General features: G+C 42.7%; 1 protein-coding gene across 4 annotated transcripts in view; it reads right to left on the bottom strand.

Annotated features, from left to right (window-relative positions):
- The window catches only part of LOC124794701 (WD repeat-containing protein 47), a 699,296-nt gene that overhangs the window by 234,607 nt on the left and 438,332 nt on the right, over positions 1-26,357 (bottom strand). The window lies entirely within an intron of this gene.

The following is a 26,357-nucleotide window of genomic DNA, read 5'->3' as shown; positions in this document are numbered from 1 at the left end:
CATACTGTCGCAGTAAGTAAAGAAATTCGTTTTTCGACACAATTTGCCGTGTAACTACCACACGAGGCGGTGTATTAATCTCCAGTACTCAGCATTGCGCACGGAACATTAATACGTAACTTCTACATGCTTTATCTGAAGATAATACTGAGAAGGGTCGAAAACTAGTTAATGGAAATGAACATTTATTAAAGAACTGGTTTCAGTTATCTGTATTTATATTCAACAAAACTTGATTGACTGCCTTATCATACAGTCGATTTTCACATTCACTATCTGTTTTAAATTAACTTGTGACAGCACACGATGGACCACCTCGCTTCAAAACCTAGACAGAACAAGAGAAAAATGTGCGCGTTCCCACTTTCGTCTCGCAATTTTTTTTTTTTTATTATTTTTTTTTATTTTTTTATTTTTTGCAGATTCCACCGGTGCATGTCATTCCAGTCTCAAGTCGATATAACACGTGCCGTGATAGTTGACAGTAAACACTGAATCTGACGACGATACATTTTTCAGATATTGTTTGTGTGGTCTGTTTAATGCACGACAGCGATCCTGTTTAGTTGTCACGATAAAATATGAAGTGTGGCGCTCGAAAAGGTATGTGTATGACATTTTTAACCGGTGTAATGACGTATAGCGACTTAGAACTAAACTACTACGGGTTTTATCCGAAATCGTTGGCTACAAAATGTCCCCTGTATCGTCCCACGTTCGTAAATGGCTCTCTTACTACCTTAATATTACAGTTACCAAGTTCAGATGTATTTGCGAACACATATTTGCTCTTTTTAGTGGGCAATGCTGCTGCATGGTAAAAACGGGTCCCTCCTTATTGCAAATATCTCAAACTACTGTCTGGACGAAAATATGTCTCTAGCGTTTTCTGTAGAACTCTCGGGGAGCTATTCGTAATGCGATCATATTTTTTTTCGCAAATCGGAAAATAATTTCCCGAGTAATATTTATTTCGCCAAAATGCTGCAGAACTATTAAAGTTTTGTAAGAAGAACTCTAGAACTAAAACATATCCATCAAGAACTCTCAAAAAACGCCAGCTTCACCGGACTCAGAATATTCTGCAGTAATGACACATGGCAACATCAGTCCATATAATTACGATGCACGGATATGACATAATCGAAGCTGCTGCGTTGCCGATTGGTCAGCTATCTGAAGATGCGCAGCAATCTCGGAATAACGATATCCGGCGTTACCGAGAATATTTTACAGTCAAATATTCACGTGTGAAAACTATCAAATCGCATTCCATCGGTTTCTGGCATCTACTGATCGATTCATCTCAATAGTCTAGAGAATAACAACTGAAGAAGATAAACAGGTACCACCAGACAATCCGACAGCGACCCTTCTGAAACCAGTAACAAAGCTACCAATGTGACTATGATTTCGACCGAAAAATGTAAAATATCCAATAACACATTTCAATACGAAAATTTCCGCTTATAATTCGTCTTCTACGACCTCATATTACATTAAATTAGAAGTTTCACTCGAATCCGCTAAATTTATGATGTTTGATCTGCTATTCTGAATTTTGGAATTCCGACAACGGATTGCTAATCATCGAGCCACAGAATTTAAAAAGAACACAATTTTGTTGGATTTTATATCCAGTTTTCGATTAGGTCTTGGTTTTGAAGAGAATTGGCCCACTGTGCACCGCAAGGAAACAACTGCGCACTAATTCGCCACCACCAGTCTCGCTTCTTTAGTGACGAGGTGGTATTTAGAGCAGGTATGCCGTGATAACAGTCGAGAATCACGGCGGGACACGCAAATATCAACGAATTAACATTTCAGGGAGCTTCATCATTTCCATCAAGAACGAAGAGTTAGGAAGGAAAAAAGGTAGAATACGGTCTAACGTCCCGTCGAGGACGGCGTCATTAGAGGCAGAGAGCACAAGCTACGAGCTGGTGAAGGATAGTGAAGAAAATCGGCCTTCGCTTTTAGGGGAGGTACAGCAAACCTGAAACTGGAAGGTTGGACGGCAGTTTGAATCGTCTTCCTCATGAACTCGAATCGTTGTGCCAACCACAGTTTCATCTCGCACGGTAACAGCTACAGAAGAGATCACGAGGAATAGGATTAAACTTACGTTTGATCATTGTCAGTTGTCAATATACTAGGGGGTTATAATTTAATTTTCGATACTTGAGCCTGTGTACATGGAAAAACATTTAACCTTGTTGTTACTCAACTTTATAGGAATGACGTTCAGACGGTGTGCTGCAGAATCTGCGTTTTTAGTAGTATCAGCTTCATGACTTGCTGTTAGGCTCCGGAATTGGTACGGCGAAGTTGGGTTTAAACACAAGCGTAAGCGTGCATTATAGCTGCAGATCGTCAACATGGGTCTGGACAAGATGAGCTGTTTTATGAACACAACAGCAGTAATGCTGCGGCTCCTCGTGAGTATCGACACATTAAAGGAATACGGAGAGGTCCTCGTTCCGCACCAGGGTTAAAGAAGATGGCTCGGAAATTCGAATTAACTGGTTATTTGGGAATTGCTCCCGAGAGATACCGATGGCCAACTGCGTCACACATTGCTGAAGTTACTGTTGCCATGTCTGAGAATGTTGGACGCAATGTGCGATCTTCAAGTAGTGCACGACTCCTTCACGACAGCTGAACATTCCAGGGTCCACATCCCAGTTGACATGTTTCGGGCCGCAGTAGAGCAATCTCTACCGCGTTCCACACTGTCGTGGGCACAGTTTTCGTCACAGTGAGCAACGTTAGTAATATGGATGATAAACATGGTACGTTATTAACAAATGTTACCCTCTCATGTAGAAATTAAATACGTTTCTTTCAACGGTTTATTCTTTACTTCTCTTCCACATGTCCTTCAAAATGTTTCCATTAAGTTTCGTTGTCCCAAGATCACTCATTTTCCCATGGGGGCCCTGTCAAGTAACAAAAGTTTAATTATAACCACCCAGCATATATGGCGTACTGTCTTGTGGCTATTTATGTTGTCTGACTACTCCAGCACAAAGCATTGCTTTGAAATAGCGCTTTCACACAACGCAAACTGTTTCATACCATCAAGTCCACAATTTAAGTGATACGATATGACGTCAAACGTGCGCAGGCGTAACAACGTCAGCATTTATTTTCCAAGGTCACAGTTTGATCGTGAGGTGGTGAATGCGAAGAGTGTGATACCATGAGAGTAACTATAATTCTTGCTTGGTACTGATTTTACGCCTAGTGAATTTTGATGAGTGGTGACCCCCGCATTTTGATAACGTAGTGTGTTTGGGGGAAAGAGACCGAACACCGAGGTCATCGGTCTCTTCGGATTAGGGAAGTACGGGGAAGGAAACCGGCCATGCCCTTTCAAAGGAACCATCCCGGCATTTGCCTGGAGCGATTTAGGCAAATCACGGAAAACCTATATCAGGGTGGCCGGACGCGGCATTGAACCGTCGTCCTCCCGAATGCAAGTCCCAGCAGTAAATGTACAAAAGAAAAAAAAAATAGCTGAAATAAAAATTTTAAAACGAATATTAGACATGAATAGGTGAAGGAGAAGTAAAAAACTAAAATATAAGAATAATGGCCTCTAAGCGAGCAAATTATCCTACCTTATAGTTTAAACAGGAATCTGAGCCAAGTAAACCTTAAATCCTTTTCACACTTGTCAGTGGTACATTCAATTGAGAAAATATAGTTATGTAGGAAAGTCACTGCCATCTTCACCGAATTAAAAAAAAATACAAAATCACCGAGATGCACTGAAAGTGGCACGCCATCAGAACAGCGTAGAGGGCATCGTTTCAAAACCGCTTCTTTCCACCCATATGACTAGAGTGATGGCTGCTCTAGCAGAATTGTTGGCTTGGTATTATGCCAGAACCTATTAACGCGTATCTGATAATTATTAACGGGCGATATTTTAATCAGTGGTGCTTTATCCGATCTAGTCGTACAATAATGTGGATAATCAAATGATGTAACTCTGTTACACGCAGAGAATGTGGTTCAGTACCTCAGTTGGTTAACTGTCCGGTTCCATGATGTTTCCCGGCCGTAGTGTGACATTCATCCCTAGCAGTGCTTTGTGAACAACGGCAAACAGAACCACGGTTCGTAACTGTGCCCGTAACAACGGACCCTTTCGTGTCAAAGAGGCGAGGAGTCGAAGCAACCACGGCACTCAACTCTAATTCAAAGGAAGAGCGGTGCAAAAGCCTGCCCTCCCACCCATGTACGTTTTCCTTAATTATCCTAAATCGGCTCCAGCGAATGACAGGTTTTTTTTATTTTTTTTATTAGTAACGTGATAAAGAGTAAGGAGACAGCGTAGCACGGACAAGAGGATCTTGTTTAGTTTAACCCAGTGAAGTGTGCGTTCATCTATAATTTGATGACTACTTTTCCTTAAAGTATGGAGTAAGAGAACTTTAGCATCACACCATCACATCCAATTGTCCCCAGTAGCCGCCATAACTAACGACAAATACATTGCAAGATACGTTTTACCTGTTGAGGGCACTCTGGCTCCAGCAAAGGCTATTTAACCTGTTGCTAATAATATATCACGACAGGAGCGCAATAAGGCACCGCCGATATTGGACGCTGGAAGAGTGACTCTCAAGGGATGAGGTTTTTCATCTCCAAGTAACCGACTCACTGCCGTGTTTCTCTCTCTCTCTCTCTCTCTCTCTCTCTCTCTCTCTCTCTCTCTCTCTCAATGGGATTTTATCAATATGCTGCCACGACGTTTCCTAAATTACATTCGAAGCCCTCGCCAAGTTCCTCAGTAGGAAGACCAAGAATTACACAAGAAATGTAGGAAGCAATTCAATTACGAGACAGATTTTTTTTCCCAACGAGAATGTTTGTCGTAGAAATCGACGTCGAGATATTTGGGTTCACCAACTACTGCTCAAGTTACATCAGATTTCTTCGAGTAGAGCAGGGACAGATTTTCATCTCGTTCGATTCACGTTTAAACAAAAGGTATACCTAGTTCCTGATGACATTCACGATAATGAAATAAATAACACACTGAGTTAATGTAACACACATTTCTGACTCTTTGGTCTCCGAAATGCGGCTCAAATGTCGAAGTAACATACAGAGTTATTTACATCATTCAAGTCTTTTCACATAACTGGTCACTAACGTTCACGCCGTTAACAGTGACATTACTTTCATGGACAGGTAGCTTTAATGAATTCCGCTAATCACCGGCCTCATCAAATAGGTCACAAAGTAACTTATCGGAAGAGAAAAATACTTCTCTTGAAGGAACTGGTCTTACAAATCTTATCACTGTCGGATAACCTACTAAAGTATTTGCGATATCTCTCCTTATGTCCACGCGTTATTTTCCATATGTATGTTCACTTAAATAGAAAGCAGCAGCATCCTACCGTATTTTGAGCCAGTGTTCATTCTTGTAGTTTGTTTGAAAATGAAAACAACTTCTAGTTTCATAAATGTTTACAAACAAACGTTATTTGACATTAAAGTCGTTCATACTCGACCAAACGTAACGCGCTTGACACCAAACAGTGAAGAAATATACATTACAAAATAAAGCTTCGACAAATTTCCAGGCAAAACTAATTAAGCATAAATCCGCGGACATGTTGCTGTTCATGATGGTCATTATAATCAGATTCAGGAGGAAACATCCGCTACTGAATGTACTGGAAGATGAACGACGGATGCAGAGAAGTAACGAATTACATGGTCACACGTAGCTGGAATATCCAAATACTACCATATTATATTTTGCTATATGTGAGGATTATCTTCATATCCACGATTCTTTTTTGTAGTGACAAACAGTAGCGGCTGTAGAGTCTTTGCAAAGAGTCAGTTTAAACTTTGAACTACAGGAAAGCAAATAAGTTACAATATGCAGATAAAATTCAATTTTTTTTTTTTTTTTGCTCCTGTCTTCCGTAGATTCTGCGCACTGGAAATGACATGGAAACAGGTGAACCCAGGAAACAACTAACAAGTGTGATAAGGCTATCGATACACCGGTGCAGTTATCAAGCAGTGAAGAAGACATCTGCAAATATTTTGATGTGAAGGATACAATTTATGCTAACATATGTTAAATAATGTACTCACAGACATTCTGTTTGCGAAACAATAACAAATTTGCACAGCAATCCATCACTTCTGTACTATGCTTGTTTTACGACAGTTCATAGTAGAAATTTTAAGCTGTCAACACGATTTGACTGGAAGTCACAATGTTCTAAAATTAAAAGTACTTCTGATGCTACAGGATTGGGAGGCAGAAAGAGAATTTAAAAATTATTCCAGCCCAGCTTCGCACGTTGGGACAGCAAGCTTCTATTGCTACTATTTAAAAAACCGTAGTAAGTTGCACATCTTTCTTTACGAACGACGCGTTTCGCCCGGATACGGCATCATCAGGTTATGTTAAAAGATCAGAAATTGTCTTCCAAAAAGCAGCCTCCGTGAGGTTGCCTTTTATTACGTTTTGTGCGGCATCATGCCCTCTTGACATGTTTTTGTATGTAAGGGGGCAAAAGCTGCTATGAATTTGCTGAATGAACTCATTTTCATGCGTAGACTGTTACTGGATCCAGACTTAACATATACAATACAGTTTGCTCGCCAGAGTGCGTACTTAGAGAAGAGTAATGGTAAGCACAGTATAAATCGCTCTACGTCTCTCTCACAATAAAACTTCAACCATAAACCCAACAGTTATCCAATAACTCCAAATTCAATTAAAAATGGCGTGCCCCGCGAGAAAGTAATACAGGAAATAAAGAACCATGAAAGAGTTAAACACAGGCCTTGGTGACACTGACGTGAAGGAAGAAAGATTATATGATTAATGGCGACAGTCTCTGTGCTGTAACTGCATTCATTAAAATAAGATGTCCATCAGACGTTTAGTCTAATGGTATAATAACGCCTGGGGGCTAAAATGACGATACGAAATAATACGTGTCTTCCCATGCTTAGTATCACGAACTTGGCGAGTATTTGAACTGTGATTGTGTGACATGTGGAGGTTTGAACAGGCACTAAGAGCGTTGTCGAATAGCCGAAGTTGTTAAGGTGCCACTCATGACAAACAAGAAATCCGGGTTCGAGTCTCAGAACGCCACAAATTTCCATTTGCCGCAAGTAGCTGACGCAAATAAATTTTGCCAATATGCAAATCAATTTTTGAAAGAAAGGTTCGCGGAAGTACCCGCAACACGGAGCACAAGTTGAGAGTGGATATGTGAAGAGGAAAAAATTCGGCGACGGCTTCTTCCAACGGAAAATTTTTGCATTACATGATTCGGTGAAATCATGGTAGACATAAATCGTGATAAATAGTGATTTCAAAACCAATCCTCACAAATTACGCTCACAGCGTTTCGAGACCTGCGTCATCTCGACTGATACTCGAGGACAAAAAAATTCAACAGTTAGAGATTACCACAACTGTTGCATTTGGGGCTGACAAGAAACGATACAGAAGCTAATACACATGTTTACGCTTTACCAGGCTGCGTTCTTTCCATTGTCAGAATATTAACGACGGGAGACGAAATCTTTGGCTACCTAAGGAGACACTACACGTGTCTCCACGTGTCTACAATTAGACATCCACATTGTATGACAACTTCCCGAATGTCGCTCAGGAAGGGTGTTACACGCATTGCGGTGTCAAATACACCTACAACATGTAACATGAAGCGGACAAATCGGTGTGTGAGACAAAGCGAGAAAGCAGAATGTGTCGTCTCGTCGGACTTTTCGATCATAATATGCTCAGACGACTTACTATCATCGACGTTCCTGGTTTGTGAATAGTGTGTCGGCGATCTTACAGAAAATACCCGAGTAAACCATTTGCCGACACCACTGGGAAATGGAAAGTTAACGAAAACGCAACCTGGGCAAAGTGACCGTAGTACAGAAACCCTGAGCGACTGAAGGGACCCTTCTGACATATGAAAACCATCAATCGCCAACTATGAGCCAAGTGCACACTATAGTAACTCGTCTTAGTATCGTTACTACACGGAGCGAAGACATGGTTTTTGCAGCTGTGGCCGAGTAGTTGCCCCTACGTAACGTCAAATTGGCAATCTGGCACAGGAAAGTAAATTGGAAATATTCCGAACAATGTTCTCGTGGTAACTGCTTCAATGTTAACCTGATTCATTGCTTCCAGTAAGATGAGTAGCAGACATAATTTAGCCGTCTTATATTTCCGAAAATCGCACAGAAAACACATCAGCAATCTTTGTAGGACTCCGTTTACTATCAATGAGAACATTCAGAAATCCTTCTGTTTCTTCACAACAATACAGAAAAAGAAGTGAAATATCACACTCGCTAAAACAACAAAGATCTGGTCGTTTACCCATCGGTACTGATGAAATAAATTTTTTACAGCATGCAATAAAGTTAGCAGCTTCATCCTTGTCAAAATATTTTGATGGTTACCTTAGTAGTCTTCGTCGAATAACAATCCAGATATGCGTTTTGCCGCTGAACACACGCGATTAGCAGTTGTTTGTTTATCAAAAGCTACAAGAGTAATTTGTACTCGCGCAGACAGCTCTTAATTTGGTTATTCTGTATTATACAACATATAACTTCTTTGCCAATAAAAGACAGCTATCAAATCTAAGATACAGAGTGACAATTATTTAACTATACGAAATAAAATCGTCATAACTTCTAAACTGTTTGCGTTAGGACGTTCAACCTGCATGTCGGCAGCGGGGGATGGTGAGAATTAGTACGCGCTGTATGGTTTGGTTTAGCAACGAAACCCACTTTCATTGGGATCGGTTCGACAATTAGCATGACTGACGCGTTTGGGGGACTGATAATCCGCGTTTCGCGATCGAGAAGTCTCTTCACCCTCAACGGGTGACGGTGTAGTGTGCAATGTCCAGTCACGGAATAATCGGTGCGACGTTCCTTCATGGCACGGTCACTACTGAACGGAACGTGAAGGTTTTGGAAGATGATTTCATCCCCATTATCTAGAGTGAACCTGATTTCGACAAGATGTGGTTCATGCAATACGGAACTCGACCCCATCGAAGCAGGAGAATGTTTGATGTCCTGGAAGAGTACTTTGGGGACTGCATTCTGGCTCTGGGGTACCCAGAGGCCATTGGCATGGGTCTCAATTGGTCGCCACTATTCTCCGAATCTAAATACATGCGGCTCCTTTTTGTGGGGCTATATTAAAGACTGGGTGTACAGCAGTAATCCGACAACCATTGCTGAGCTGAAAACATCCATTCAGGAGGGCATCGACAGCATCGATGTTCCGACACTTCAGCGGATCATGCAGAATTTCGCTATTCGTCTGCGCCATATCATCGCCAATGATGGCAGGCATATCGAACATGTCATAACCTAAATCCAAATATCTGTAGCGACGTTTACCTGTTGAATAAAGTGTGTGCACGTCGTAGTCTGTCACTAATGTACTTTTTCATGTAGTTCAATAATTGTCACCCTGTATACGAAGTTTTCTGAACTTTAAACTGTAAACGTAACGCCTCAATTCTTCGCAGTTTTCTGGGAATGGGTGACATACCATCATGAACTGACGAAGAGAGAAGAAATATGCTAAACTACTTTGCGACTCTTCCTGTATCCGCACATTAAGGAATATAGTTTGATCTCTGGAACAACTTTCGGTGAAGTTCGTGATTTAACAGGTGGTTACGAACCAAGTTTTTTTAAAGTCTTCTTAATCTAAAACCAGTCGTCCAGTGTCAGACCGAGAAATTATCACCTTGCCTTCGAATGCAACAGGCAGTGTCGGCAAACACAAGTACACATCAAACAGAGCTAATGAAAGAGTGAAATGACGCTTCCTTTTGCACAACGCCGGTGTAGCTTATCTTCTCCTCTGCTAGGAAATCCAAACGACTATTGCAGAACAAAGGGGACACGCGGCTATTCATGCAGCGTGCAGGCCGTGACGTCAACTGCGCTGCTTCTCTAAATAAGGCTGCGGTGGCATTTCACAAAAGGAACTGCCATACATGCCACTACTCACAACGAACTTCAACCAGCGGCTCTCATGGGCTTATGCTCAGAAAGGCACGCCTTTTCAAGAACTTCCCAAACTTTCGTTCTATGCACGTTATCCATTCTGCATCTCCATTTGTTCTCTGCAAGCCACTTAACAATGTGTGGCACAGTGTACAGTGATCTCTAAGCATCCCTCCCATTGCAGTCGTGAATGGCGCGCGAGAAACACAATTTTCGGGAAGCCTCTTCGTAAGCTCGAATTTCTCTGATATCACATACACGGTCGTTTACTGAGATCTTACACGGAGTGTTTGCATCAAACGTCTAGGGGTGACAAATCATGTAATGGGGAACAACTTTTGTTGGAGACACTGTTCGCTGATGCTTCCTGGCGACGCTAGGCGTCTGTTATTATGAGTTACGCCATGGTAACATTCGGCAAGGCGTAGGTACTGGTACGCAATTTGTGTTGCCTATAATTCAGACCTCTGCTTCGCATGAAAGGGGGGTAAGCAGAGCTTCTAAAATATGTTTTTGCTCTTAGATACGTTTTTCTTGTTGAAAATCACTGTCAGTTTATCGACATAGGTAATATGCAGCACTATGGTGGCCTTTATTTTTTTCAGATTCCGTATTTCTTCACACACAGCCCCTAGTTTTATTTCCTTTTGTTTTAAGAAGAAGAATTTTAAGACCCATTTTGGTGAAATTGGAGATAAGGAACCCATGCTGCAGTGATCGAGAAGTTGTTCCATGACATACGTGTTGTTTGTTGCTGCTTATGCATGTGCTTGACTGAAATCACACTCCAAAATGAAATTTTCACTCTGCAGCGGAGTGATGAGAGTTCATTTCAGTCAAGAGTTTGCACATGTTGAAGTTAAGCATGGATTTAGATTTTTTCAGTAGGTTCCTTTTCCTTGGGATCCGACGCCTCCTATCTTGGTGCAAAGATGCAAAGAAAAGTGTTAAGGTGACATGACATTTTTTCTTCCAGGAGTGCTAATCCCGCATGTTTCGTAGGAGAGCGTCTGTGAAGTCTGTAAGGTATGAGATGGGGTAGTGGTGGAAGTAAATCTGTGAGGACGGGTCGTGAGTCGTGCTTGGGTAGCTCAGATGGCAGAGCACTTGCCCGCGAAAGACAAAGGTCCCGAATTCGAATCTGCCAGGAAGCTACAGGTGTAGTCATGTTTACGTTCGTTCAATGCGTGGCACTCACTAATAACGATACAGATAGATAAAACGAAACAAACAAGGTTGTTTCCACTGGCACAAAATGTACGGGCAATCGGAAGTGAGCTATTTCCTCACATAATATGATAACTACTGCAATAATTATTCCGATAATGTGCGCAGGTGGATTGCCAGGTTGGTAATACTGTGATCTCGTAATACTCTTAGGCTGTCAACTCATTACGACTGGCTAAGCTTTGAGCGTTTCACTACAATTTTACTTCGGAGTGGAAGACAATGTATGGTTATTTTAATTAATGTCGTAGACAGAAGCAACAATCTGAAGAAAATATTTCCCGTCATTCCCGTTTCGAACACTGGGAGGAGTTAGACACACAGGGTTATTCCCAAGTATGGCTACCTTCGTTGTTTCAGAAATTGACTGAGTAAAAATTACAATACATACAGAAAACACGTACAGGAGTGGATACAATATGTCTCGAAGTTTTTAACTCACATTATATATGCTCAAAATGGGCACCATCTGTGACATGACAAATGTAAATACGAGTGCGCAATTAATTGGCACGAATGGTCCAGGTAGGCGAGACAGAACCCGCTACGCAAATCCGTTCATTGGGTTGTCTACCAGCAGGCGAGAATTAATTCGATGCGAGAATACTAGCATCTAGCGAGTACAAGACAAGGTTAACAATGAAACCTGAATACAGTGTAGGCCACAGGTGCTAGCTGTAATTGTAAGAATTCTGGAAATATTATCGGACATCATATTACTATTGGGACAATGACACAATGCAATAACATGCAGAAAACTCTCGCTGGTTCTCCGATAGCTTTCTGTGGCACACATACGCCCCGGTACCGAAAGAGATAAGAAGCACGTGGAAGTGTAAGACATTTTACAACAGTGTATGTTTTAAAGCTCTTATTTATGACGTTTCCGCGGCTAAAGGCACTAATGCGAACACAATGAGAGGTGGAAACGTAGCTGGCGTGGATATTTAGCATCTTCCAAATACACCGCTGCGGACGAATGCTTCAAACCAGTGACCCACGTCGCAGTAGACTGCTGCTGATCTTTCTGAGACACGCAGCTGAAAACTGCATTCGTAACAGACTTCAGTCATATTATTCCAGTTGTAATCAATAATCGCCGAGGGTTCGTTAATCGTTCTCTGAAAAGGGACATAACACAGTAACGAACAAAGGACGAGAGAAATATTTTCTAATATAGAGCTATTTAATGGAACAGTTTCCAGGCGCACAGTACATTTCATCTATCTTCATACGATGGTCCTTATCCGCATATGACTGACAGTGTGAATGGTTACGATGCGGAGACGCCAGTTTCGTTTCCCCAGTTACAGACTAAGAATTTTTGCCTAGTGGGAGGATTTACACGGAGCCCTCTACGGCTCGTGAGTGAGACTAGCTGCTTGACGAGAAATGACGGCACTGTTGTGTGAAAATCTACATTAATGGGTGGGCGAGCAGTGTGATAACTACTAGCTTCACGACACTTGCGTCTACGACAACTTACGCAAACAAGACCAAAAAGTGAGTCGGTACCATGTGACTCACGGAACTCTTCGTGGAGTTTGTGTTTTTAATGAATATGCAATAAAAATTGAAAAATTGACGCAGACAGAAAACCCAGATTTCCTTCTTTTGACGAGTTGTCACCAAAACGATTAGGATTTCTGGTATGTCTCCAGGCCTTACTCAAACTTTTATTATCACTGATGGTTAATTTCGGTGCATTCACTTCATTTTTATTCTTGTACAACAAAATGTATTTCACCTGCATATTCCAACGAAGTTGTCTATATACACAAGAACTTCCCGACGCGTGCAGAGGATAATGACAATCTGCAGACTAAAATTTCCCTTTCATTTTTCGTTTGGCCTTACTTCTATTTATAGGAACGACCTTTCGGATACCCTTTCGTGTATATCGACAGAGGTACGGTTGAAGTGCATTCACAAGGATTAGTATGAGAAACTATAGAGCTGTCGGTTAGGCCCATAAGTAGTAATCAGTTTCCAAATTTAAGACCCTTTTTCGCTTGCTTCACAATTGAAAATTTTCCTGTATTTTGCGACCAACGTGTTTCGTTTGAAGAAGCAAGTGCGTGAAATCTGACCAATGTTATCATTTTACGAGTGAATTAATTAGTTTAGGCTCGTACAACTTGTTTGTGCGCTACAGAAAAGTGGATGCAGCTTAGCAAATATTAGTTCGTGTGAAAAAAAAAGGTATGTACCTCTCTTATGCCTTTCACGACGTTCCATTTTCCGTTCTCATCGGTAACGGGATCTATGTGATACAAGACAAAGAAGACTGTTGGCAGCTTTCAACACTTCTAAAAGGTGGATCTGGTCACCACTACCAATTTTAAAATCTACTCTCCTGCCTCCCGCGTGTATTTGCAGCCCGAAAGCCACCACTCTATGTTAGCTGTCTTGCATAATCGTTCTGTCTTCTTTCTCGATCAACTATTTCACTCCCTGTTTCGTTCTCTACAGCAAAATGAGTGAAATTACTGCGTGTTAGCTTGTATAACCGCTGTGATTTAACTTAATATCAGAACCGGCAACAGTCCGTGATGTTCAACAAGCACAGTGGCGGCTAAGGTAAACGCGTCGCATTGTGAATGATTTCAAGACAGTTGTGCATATACTATAAGTGGTTCACCTTGTCTCCGGGAAATTTCACGATAAAAACTAAAGGGAAGACGACTGAAGTCTCCTCATTCCCAGGTGCAATTGGTCTATTAATACTCTTGTTTGTCATCATATGACCAAAATGAAAACATGAGATGAACAGGAATGTAACAGAACAGCAAAGCGAACAACAGACTTCTGCTTGATATCGACAGATACATCCCAAGATAGAAAATATTTTGAAGTATACAGAACATTTCCGTACAGAGGCGTCACACTTTAATGAAGAGCCTAGTGAAAAAAGTGAGAGATGACAGTCACGAATGACTGAGCGACTACACACACACACACACACACACACACACACACACACACACACACACCTGAGGTAATCTAAACTACTGTGGCTTGTATGTTCCTCGCCTCTCTGAACTGTGACTACACATTCTTCACTTCGATGCACCTGCTGTAAGCGCTGAGATTGAAAAATAATCTGCGAGAAATGGACGACGGCGCAACCCTGACAAACGACGTAAACTTCCAAACATTTCAGCTATCGCGTAGCTTCGACCAGACGTTTCCAGCATCGGGAGCCTGGATACTCTTAAGATCACATAAACATAGCTGCGCGAGATTTGTTTGTCGGATACTGGAATGGGATACCACCACGGCTTTCTCGTGTACTTTTCCCGCTCCGCTACTGAGCTAGTAGCTTTTACACATAAATACTAGCGACGAGAGGAAAATAAGAAGACCGATACATCTCTAACAATCTCAAGATTATGCCTGAAAGAAACATCCGTAATTCACTTCCCAGTTCATTCTCATTTCTAGTTGCGCTCTAGTTCCGACACTTCAACTCCTCTCGGAAGCTTTCTGACTGTGACGGAACAATTATTTACTTCCCTGTTTCCCTAAACAGCAAGACAGAAATCGAACTAATCGAGCACACCGCAAACAGTACGTACAGATGCCTAGTTACTCTCGCGAGTTCGTTACAGAAACATGAGAATGGAAGACCGCAGTAAAATAACAATCATAACGCAGTCGGATATATTGTGGATTTAAGTTTAAGGCGGGGGCAAGCATATCTCCCGACAACTGCGTATTATCACTCCGAAACGGATATATTTCTTCACTTAGCCACTTGCATAATATTTCCTTTACTCCATACTACGTATTTGTGTTATGTAAAAATTTCGCAAGGTGAATACCACGCTGCATCAACATTCACATGAGTAATTTCTGTTTGCACCGTCACTCTGGAAAATGGGAATGTGAAGAGTGTAGTGACAGGTTTCAACAGCAGTAACATCCATTCTGTACGTGATTTTCTGCAGAAACCGATTAGTTTTTATATGCTTTACTTCTCATGTTCTTTAAATTTATATATCCTACAGTATAATACTGCATTATGTTTTTCCAAACGTTCCATGCGTATTTTTCCATTCCACAACCCACTCTTGATACAGCGCTATAATACGGGGGTAAAGCATTTCCCGCGAAAACCGCATTAAATCGCGCTTCTACTATATTCTCCACGTTGCAAAGTCCCGCGATAACCGCATTAACTCGCGCTTCTCCACGTTGCAAAGTATCTTGTGAAACTTAAACTTTCATGTGTTATCCTTGTATTCCCGTAGCTCATTTCTTATTCGCTAACCAATTTTCTTAATTAGAAGCTGCACGTTACTTCCACTGGCAATATTCTGTCATCTCCTTCGCAAGCTGCTCAACATTATAAAAGGACGTTCACTTTCTGCACGGAATATACACCCTAGATCAGTAACACGAAGTTCAACATGCACCAGTACATACGAGACTGAAAAACCGGAACACACTAACTCGAATTGCTACCTAAAGCTCAAAGCATTAATGTTTCTACAATTTAAAGTAAATTTCTAAAAATACTACAATTACTGCGTATAGGACAACACTTACCACATGCTTTTACGTCCTGACATTTCATCGGAGGAGGAAGCCAAAATAGCTTGTCTGATTTGATGTTTGGGAACCTGTAGTACGCGTTCAATGGCGGAACTCGAAAAAGACAAATCACAATCAGTCAAAATCAGGCAACCAGTTCAACCTCTATACATCAAACTGTTTGACCGAAGGCACGCCCTCTATTTCGAGAGGGGACTGGACGAATGTAACACAGATTTAAAAATTTTCTAATCTCTAAAAAACTCCATCCAGGAGCTCCTGGTTTTAAAGTTCGAGTGCCTGGCTTCTTACCGTTTTTTATATTACTGGTCAGCCAGCCATATACACATGTGGAAAAACTTCTGTGTCTTTTCCTCAGATTTTCTTCATTTCAGAAGGCGGTATTTTTTGTTAAGATTACAACTGCATGTTTATTTCCATGGCACATCATCACAGAAAAAAAATTTGGCATCATCATCAGCAGCAGCATCTTTAGATACTTAAAATAAAAACTAATGAAAATCTTCGACTGTTAACAGTAGTGGACTACAACAAAAATTGTCTCTATGAGAGAACTAACGTATAATCGTAGTACACAATAGACTAATTCACGACAGTGGCTCAATGCATATGCCTTAAAGTTCTGTAATCTCATTAAATATAAAAGTGTGTGTCTGGGGCATTGGTTCCCAACATTTATAACACCGTTACCCTTGGGAGTAACCAGATATTACCTAGTCATCCTTCCCTAATCCGATGGGACCGATGACCTCGCTGTTTGGTCCCCTCTCCCGAAACAACCATCCAACAGGGTGTTTCACGAAATTAGACCAGTCCTTTCGCAGTGCACTTTATGGATCACCAGTGACGCAGAGCGCGAACATACATTTTTCCACAAAGAGCATTAACGTTGCATGGAATACAGATATGAGTTACTAACAACACTAACGCAAAAGACTGATGTGGACTGAGCCTACCTTTTACTGTTACGATGTTTGCCATGGCCATTTCCATAATTTCCAACTACTTCGTTGTGCCAAATATCTGAGTGCACCTTCAACGACATTACATTAACAGTTCTATTTTCTCCAGTGGGAAATTGCTTCTTTGCAATGACGTCTGCGTACTTGTTTTGTTGGGGGCCTTGATGCGATGGAATCCAGACAAAGATTACCCACAATTCCGATTGCTACAGCTCAACTCATGATTGCAGTATGATCACAACAGAATGTTGCTGTCCTTACGTGTAATTGGTGTATTCAGAGCTGCTAGCACACAAGTCAGGTATGATCGCTGCCAGATATAATCACTGTCTTAAGTGTAGAAATGTTGTCTTGGATCTTGTAGTGTACCTCTGTGCCTGAAATTTCTTTGATCTCTATGGCCCCTTTAGTCGTGGAATGTGTACTGATACACGAAACACCGGAAGTGAGTGTATTCACAGTATATAAGAAGAATCTAAGCCCGTTGCAGCCCCACACCATCAAACGGAAACCTGTTTACAACTATTATTTACAGTTTTCACATTATTGCATTGAAGATGTGCGAATGTCTGATTAACGTAACATGTTATTTCATATCACTAATAACATACACTGATCAACCAGAACATTACGACCACCTACCTGCTATCGATATAAACACGTGCAGGCGATAGCAGCGTCACCTGGCTAGGAATGATTGCTAGTCAGACACACGCACTGTGCATGTAGTATCAGTGAGCGTGGTGTACATGTGTAGAATGGGGAAGGCGCGATGTATCTACGTTTGACCAAGGGCAGCTTGTGATGACCTCGAGGCTTGGCAACAGCGTTGCGGAAACTGCATGATTTGTCTGGTGTCCGAGGAGTTTTGTGCTGTCTTCAACACGTGGCGAAACCACGGTGATACCACGTTCAAACGTCGTGGGGTTGGGCGGCCACCCTTGATTACAGATGTTGGACGTCGTAGGCTGGGCAGACTGGTAAACTGGAGAGGCAGCGAACTGTGGTGGAACTAACAGCAGACTTTAATGCTGCGCAGAGTGCAAGTGTGTCTTAAAACACAGGCACCGAACACTCCTAACGATAGGCCTCCGCAACCGACGACCCATGCATGAGCCAATATTAATACGACGACGTCAACAACTACAAGTGAAATCGGCACGTGAGCATCGACACTAGACGTTGGCGCAGTGGAAGAGCGCCGCATGGCCTGATGAATCCCGATACCACCTTCATCATGCCGATGGGAGGGCGCGAATCCGTCGTCTTCTAGGGAAACAGCTCCTTGATACCTGTACCTCGGGGCGGGCATGCTGACAGCGGCTCCATTATGCTCTGAATAACATTCACGTGGGCATCCATGTGTCCAGACGATCTCGTGCAAGGCAGCACAATGGCCAAAGAGTATCATACACTGGTTGCACACCAAGTACACCCCTTCGTGACGATCATGTTTCCCGACGGCAGTAGCATTTTTCAACAAGATAACGCGCCATACCACAAAGCCAGGAGTGTGACGGAATGGTTCGAGGAACACAGCGGCGAGTTCCAACTGATGTGATGGTCCCCCCAACTGGCCACATCTGAGCCCGATCAAACATCTGGGATGTGATTGAACATGGCGTCACAGCTCATCGCCACCTCCCCGGAATTTACGGGAATTAGGTGACTTGTGTGTGTAGATGTGGTTCCATATCCCTCCAGCGATCTACCAGCGCCTCATTGCTTCCATGTCACGATGCGTCGCCGCTGGTATCCGTGACAAAGGTGAACGTAGCGGCCATTAGGTATGTGGTCATAATGTTCTGACTGATCTGTGTATACAACAAATGGTTCTACTAATAAACTCGCCAATGAACTAGAACCACCAGTAAATCCTCTAGGCCCGTCATAAAAATAAATTTATTCGTAGCTAAGCTTTTTGTATTTGTAAATAATGGACATCTTTCTTAACTAAATCAGGTGACTTCAAACTTTGTGAAGATCATTCTTATTTCACTGAACTGAGCGATTGGCTTGTAAAAGACGTACAATATCTATGACGAATTTCAATAAGGAAGCAGCAGCATCCCCAACTCCTTGAACAGTCCGCTGAAGGACGTTCTTGAGTTCCTCACACGAATAATTCATACTGGATACTGAAGAATTTAGCCTGCCTTGAGTGTTTTAATAAGTGATCCCGTGTGGTGATATGGAACGAACATAAGCTGAATATTCCAGTGTTTTTATTTTTGTAGCTGTGAAGACCAAATAGCGCCCAATCAGTTCGTGTTCCTACATGCAGTTGGCACAAGAGAATCAGTATTTAGTGTACAAGTATTGTTCCAAAGATGTAGGGACATCTATTGTGGTGTATTTGCTTGCCTTATTGATTATCAGAAGGCATTTGATCGCGTGAAGCATTAACATATGATAGTACTAAATGAAACAGGAATTGATGGGAAAATTCTAAGAATAATAGCCAATTTATACTGGAACCAATCTGCAGTCATGAGAATAGATCAAAAACAATCAGAACATGTGGGAATACGACGTGGCGTCAGGCAGAACTGTACAATATCACCGATACTCTTTAACCTGTATTCAGAACACACATCCAAAGAAGCCTTACTTGACGTGGAAGAAGGAATCTCAGTGAATGGGGTCACACTCAACAATTTTCGTTATGCAGACGACACCGTGGTGTTTACGGATACAATGGAAGGACCGCAGAAGCTGATAAAATTTCGGAGAAAAGCAAGAAATACGGCTTGGACATCAACACAAACAAAACAAATTTTATGATCATCAGCAGGAAGAACATTCGAGGTGTGAATTTGTACACCACTGGCACAAGCATAGAGCGTCTTTCACAGTACCCGTAACTGGGCGCCGTCATTAACGAAGCATGGGACAACTCGCAGGAGATTAAGTGTCGCATCGGAAACGTGAGGAGTGTTTTCAACTCGATTAGCTCAGTCTTCAAGAGTCACTATCACCATGAACACAAAAAAGCGGATCCTCACTTGTTGGGTGTTCTCAGTTCTCTTGTACGGTGCGGAAACATGGACCCTTACAAAGGCAAACACTGCCACACTCCAAGCCTTTGAATTCTGGCTATACAAAAAAGGGTTGAGAATATCATGGACTCAAAAAGTGACAAACATCGAGGTCCTACATCGAGTTAACAAAAGCACAACAATACCTTGGGCACTTCATGAGGAATTAAAAAAAAAAAAGAGCTGCTTCAACGTATCCTGCAAGGAAAACTCGAGGGAAAGAGACTTCCGGGACGAAGAAGAATTGAAGAACTTAGGTTAGTGTTTTTTTAACGTCCCGTCGACAACGAGGTCATTAGAGACAGAGCACAAGTTCGGGTTAGGGAAGGATGGGGAAGGAAATCGGCCGTGCCCTTTCAAAGGAACCATCCCGGCATTTGCCTGAAACGATGTAGGGAAATCACGGAAAACCTAAATCAGGATGGCTGGAGACGGGATTGAACCGTCGTCCTCCCGAATGCGAGTCCAGTGTGCTATCCACTGCGCCACCTCGCTCGGTGAATTGAAGAACTATTTCGCATTGTAACTGAAAAAGAGAGAATAGCCATAATGATCGCCAACGAAAAAACCTCTCTAAGTGTTACGAAGTTCTGTAGTATGCTCTTCGCAATTAAATTTACTGTGGAGTTGCAATTCCAGGAATTTAACACTGACAGCTGGTTCTATCTCCTTAACGTATTTTAGATATATCCTGGAGGAAACTTGTCGTAAGTGCTGAAATACATATGATGTAACTTTTCGACGTGTAGGAACAAAAAATTGGCTAGGACCATTTAGTGAAGTCCATGAAAAACTCATTACCGCTGTTTCAAGAGGTATACTTGATTTACTGTTTACGGCAATGTTCGTCACAGTTCCGGACAAAACAAACTTATATGGTAATGTTATTGGTGCAAAGTCACTGAAGTACATGAGCGAAAGTAGGAGCCTTTGTGTGTGTGTGTGTGTGTGTGTGTGTGTGTGTGTGTGACAGAGAGAGAGAGAGAGAGAGAGAGAGAGAGAGAGAGAGAGAGAGAGAGAGATTTTTCCTTATAAGAAACATTTGTTTTTATGATTTCTATCCAAAAATTTATTTGTTGAAGTGCTGTGGGTTAAAATTGACAATTTGTAGGAAGTAGAATGTGTAGATTCCATTTAAGGCACTACAAAACGTGACACGTCCACTACGGATGAGTTTTCTATGTAAAATGATTGCTGTCACCTAGTTGGACAATTTTCGCTCCCAAAAATGTGACGCGCAAAAGAAATTCCCCCTCCAGTTCTACAAGAGAGAGATTTATGAGAAAATAAAGTCCGGAAGGAGAGGTGGATAGCTATGACGACTAAAATCCTCATCCTTCCATGCGCAATATGAAGGGGGCCCCGTTTAGGAAACCTCAAACAGTGTTACCAAATATGGCAGTTCGATGGTATTATTTGACTTTCAACGCTAGCGTACCTCGCAACAGCAGAGCTGCTGCTCGTACTCCGTAGCAAATTAACATGGCATCAGGCGGGCCAGGTGCAGTGGGCGGGAGCGGGGAGGTCCGTATGCTAATACGGCGCTAACAGGCTGGCACTCTGCTGACGTACACCTACAAGGTAACGCCGGACGCGACGATGACGGATGGTCCGAGGCTCCACGTGCGCCGGGCGCAAAGCGTCGCGCCCGTCACCGGACCTCGTCGCCGCGGCATTCCACGCGCGCCTCACAAACACCTGTGCACTCAAAATCTGCCCTGTTGGCACTGTCATTACTACAGCTGCATACTGCTCCGCACAGTTTTCCTTTCTTTCCACTTTTAGTACACTCGGGTTACGGATGAAAGCGAAATTCTTTCCACTGACGCTGCAATATTTATCACGCATTATACACAACTGGTTTTGCTTACAAAGCCATTTTCAAGTGTTTACCAACGACGACGACAACAAGGCCCACGTTGTAAATAAAAAGTTGCAAATTTATTACGTCTGTCTCACTGAATCGCTTAAGTCTGAAACAGTATTGATAAAATCGTAGAAAATCTTGTGGCTTACCTTGAGCTGCAACAGTAAGCATTACAAAACAGCCGATGACAGCGTACCTGTACAAAACCACAGGAAAATACTTACTTAACAGGGAAGCATCACAGCCTATTATAGCCTTCCTTCAACAAATTTGTGACTGTGAAACCTATTGTAAATAACGTGTTCTACATGCTAGCGTACGAAGTCATGGTTAAGAACTAACAACGAAGCGCACGAAAATTGACTTAATAAGCATTAACTATACGAAACAATTTTTTGTTCTGATTTTTGTTTTACGTGCACTAGGCCTTGGTTCAAGGCGTGTTTCTCCGGCTAACGTTTCGTCTGCCAATGCTAGACACATCAGAAGCTGCAACGACTCAGTAAGCAGTTATTATCTCATACACGTTCAGCAAGCCGAACTGTTTATACGTATCCACGATACGGTCGGTTCGTGAGGCTTTCAGACGTCATCAGACCGTCGCCAAGACCGCGGAGTCGCACCGACCGTGTGTTGCGAGATAGTACATGGAAAGAGTTGGTGTTGTTTGCTTTAAGTAGCACTAAGGTCCACAGTCTGTCAAGTCCACAGTCTGTCCAGCTTGGTGAGCTTGTTTGAGACTGTAATCGTTTTCTGAGTCATTGTATTCTTGATGGTCCTTTCTCCAGCGTAGGAAGCCGAATCTGTGGGCGGAGATATATGACTTGGACCGCGACCTTGTGACCATAAAACAAAAACCAGGAAGGACGCAATTACCGGATGTGGAGGCGTGCACTCTTTTTGTCTTGTTTAACAAAACTTTATTACTTGTGTTCAACCCAGGTTTCTCGCTCAAAGTCGATTTTCGAGTACACAACAGACTCCAAAGATCGCAACCAAGTGAAGGTAAACACATACCGACTTCATCTATCACTTCTCGACTTGAACTGTGTTATTCCTGTGGACTATTTTGATACTGTCACATTTCTATTATACGATCTTATCACATTCATTAGTAAACTATAAATAAACACACACTGGAATACAACTATGTGCAGAGGAGTTGCTATTTTATGATTACACATTTATGAAGGAAAGCTCGAAGGTGACACTCCTATGAACGAGTTTCAGAACAAATTCACAACTAAATCAAACTGTTAAGAAGTCTTAATGAGTATCACAGCGTCAGTGGAAAAATGTCGATTTCATTCATTCAATAACTGTGTGCCTGCTGTGCCCACTAAGGGTAAGACAACGGTCAACAGCAAACACACATAGATGTCCAACTGACAGCAAAATCTCTAAAAGCAGATCTCTGCGCGAAAGCAATTGCGGTTCCCTATCAGCCAGGAATCGATATGTGCTACTGTTTTATTATATTATGAAGTTCTTCGAATACATGAAGCCTGTTTTTTGCTTTCAACAAAATTTTAATGAGCCTGTATTATATTCGGTGCTCTATCTGTGACTGCATACACACAATCTCCCTGTGTATGATTCTCTATCCTTGCCGAGTTCTCTTTCTTACGTTCTATTTAACTCATATGTTGCCATCCGTTAGCTAGAGGTATTGAACTTATGTGGAAATTGTTAAATAATCCAAAATCATTGACCGAACTACTTTTATTGTGATTTTTTCCTATAAATGATGTTATACTTGCCAACACTTACGCTACAACCCTCTCTGGTTGTGGTCACAAAAAACTCTAGTAAAGCTGGGAGAAAAATGCGTCATTGCGCAAGATTCAAATCACAGGACAAGCTGCGTGAGAGTTTTTCAAATGGTTCAAATGGGCTCTGAGCACTATAGGCCTTAACTTCTGAGGTCATCAGTCCCCTAGAATTTATAACTACTTAAACCTAACTAACCTAAGGACATCACACACATCCATGCCCGAGGCAGGATTCGAACCTGCGACCGTAGCAGTTGCACGGTTCCGGACTGAAGCGCCTAGAACCGCACGGCGAGCCCGGCCGGCGAGAGTTTTTCGCTTTAAAGATATTAATCGCAAAACAACAATTTTAGAATGCGAGAAGTTCACTGGGTACGTTACATATACAGTAGGTCAACAGGACAACTAGCACTTTGGCAGATCTAGCAAGAAATAGAACAAACTATTCGTTAAATAATATTTGGCCCACCACCAAACAATTAGGATGAAAGCAAGACGGATCCAGGAGTTCACTGGTTATTGTTATGCCTTACAACAGAGCTGAGATTTATTTTATGAAACGGTCAATGCCGTAACCCAGTGTGTGTCTTTGCAAGGGTTATAAACGTCGGCGGAGCCTGCCATTTAAGATTTCAAAGGGCAAATGGCGGACAGAGCAAGAAGATAATCAACTTCGATACGTCGAATCTCAAATGAAATTTAATTGTAACACTCGACCACTTGCTTCCGTTGCCCTCTTCACAGTACAGATGCTTGACCACAAGTAACATATGACATGATTCTTGAGTTTCTCCCGGCGTATTTGATAGTCAAAATATCCACGGGTGTGCTGCCGGTCTATAGTGTCCAACGGGCACAATATTTCGGCGATCATACATGTCGCCATCATGAGGTGAACTGACCGACTGAGCTCCTGTGAACGTGCCGGCACGGAGATCCGTACGCTATGGCTGCTCAGAGGGAACTGGGCTCGGTCGCGGCGGCTATATGGACTCCCGAAGGTTCACAAAGAGGGGGTACCATTACGCCCCATTGACAGCAACATCAGGGCACCTACATATTTGTTGGCCAAATACCTGACGGGAATATTAAGTCCTTATGTGGGTAAATGCCCTCATCACATCCGTAATTCCGTGGATTTTGTTAAACCCCTTGATAGCTTCAGGTTGGATGAGTCAGATATCATGGTGAGTTTTGACGTCGTTTCCTTGTTTACGAGGGTACCCCTGCGAGAGTCACTAGAATTGGTTAGTCAGAAGTTTGACGAGAAGACCACTGAACTTTTTAGGCATGTCTTGACTTCCACGTATTTTCTTTTTAATGGAGAATACTACGAACAAACGGAGGGAGTCGCCATGGGTAGACCACTCTCACCGGTGGTAGCGAATTTGTACATGGAGAACTTCGAGGAGGAAGCCCTGTCGTCATCCGTATGGAAACCTACTTGTTTTTTCCGTTACGTGGACGACACGTTCGTCATCTGGCCACATGGTATGGATAAACTCCTTGACTTCCTTACACATCTAAACTCCATACACCCCAACATCAAATTCACTATGGAGACTGAAACGGAGGGTAAATTACCTTTCCTTGACGTCTTGGTCAAGAGAAGGGCTGACGGCACCCTAGGTCATGGGGTGTATCGGAAGACAACGCACACTGATCTGTATTTGCACGCAGACAGCTGCCACCACCCTTCACAGAGGAATGGGGTACTTAAAACTCTAGTACATAGGGCGCGTACTATCTCTGACGCAGAGAGTCTACCCCAGGAATTGGAACATCTGAGAACTGTATTTCGAAAAAAATGAGTACTCAGAGTGGCAGATTCAACGTGCTCTCCGCCCAACCACTGCAGCACAACCTGTTGAGATGGATGAAGTCACGAGGGAGGAGGTAGGCACTGCATTTATTCCATACACAGGCGCACTCTCGGGGAAAATCGCCCGCATTCTGAAGAAACACCGGGTCGGAACTGTGTTTTGTCCTCCGAATAAAACTCGTGCACTGGTGGGGAGCGCCAAAGATGACCTCGGTTTGAGGAAGGCCGGCGTGTACCAGATTCCGTGTCAATGTGGCAAGTCGTATATTGGTCAGACGATGCGTACCGTCGAGGATCGATGCCGTGAACACCAGAGGCACACTCGACTGATGTATCCGAGCAAGTCGGCGGTCGCTGAACATTGTTTGTCGGAAAATCACGTCATGGAGTATGACCGCACGACGATTCTGGTACAGACGTCGAGATATTGGGACAGCGTTGTTAGAGAGGCCATCGAAATTCGCACCAATGACGACCTCATAAACCGTGACTGTGGCTATAATCTTAGCAAGGCTTGGGAACCAGCGATTGGGTTAATCAAGAGTAAATCGAGCAAACGTATAGTTGTGACGACCACGGCGGACAGAGCCATCACACCGACGACATCTCAGACGCCGTCGCAATCTGTTCCACCGCGCGACCGTGGCGCGGGGCGCGGACGGCAGAGGGAGCGCGCCGCGGGCGGAGGGTATTTAAATCGGCCGCCGCCGCGACCGAACCCAGTTCCCTCTGAGCAGCCATAGCGTACGGATCTCCGTGCCGGCACGTTCACAGGAGCTCAGTCCGTCAGTTCACCTGATGATGGCGACATGTATGATCGCCGAAATATTGTGCCCGTTGGACACTATAGACCGGCAGCACACCCGTGGATATTTTAACATATGATATAATCGCGTTTAAAGAGCGAAACAAAACCAGCAACGTTTACGTACCTGTAGCATCCTGGTCGGTTCCAATACAGTCTCTACGCGACGCGGTTGGTATACCCAGGTTCCATTTGCGAAATAGTGTAGAAAGTTATGGGGATTTTTGCTGCCTTTTTCATTGTAT

Source organism: Schistocerca piceifrons, chromosome 4 (genome assembly GCF_021461385.2).
Source record: "Schistocerca piceifrons isolate TAMUIC-IGC-003096 chromosome 4, iqSchPice1.1, whole genome shotgun sequence".
Lineage (NCBI taxonomy): Eukaryota > Metazoa > Arthropoda > Insecta > Orthoptera > Acrididae > Schistocerca > Schistocerca piceifrons.
Note: the sequence above shows the minus strand (reverse complement) of the source record. Positions and strands in the feature narration are given on the sequence as shown.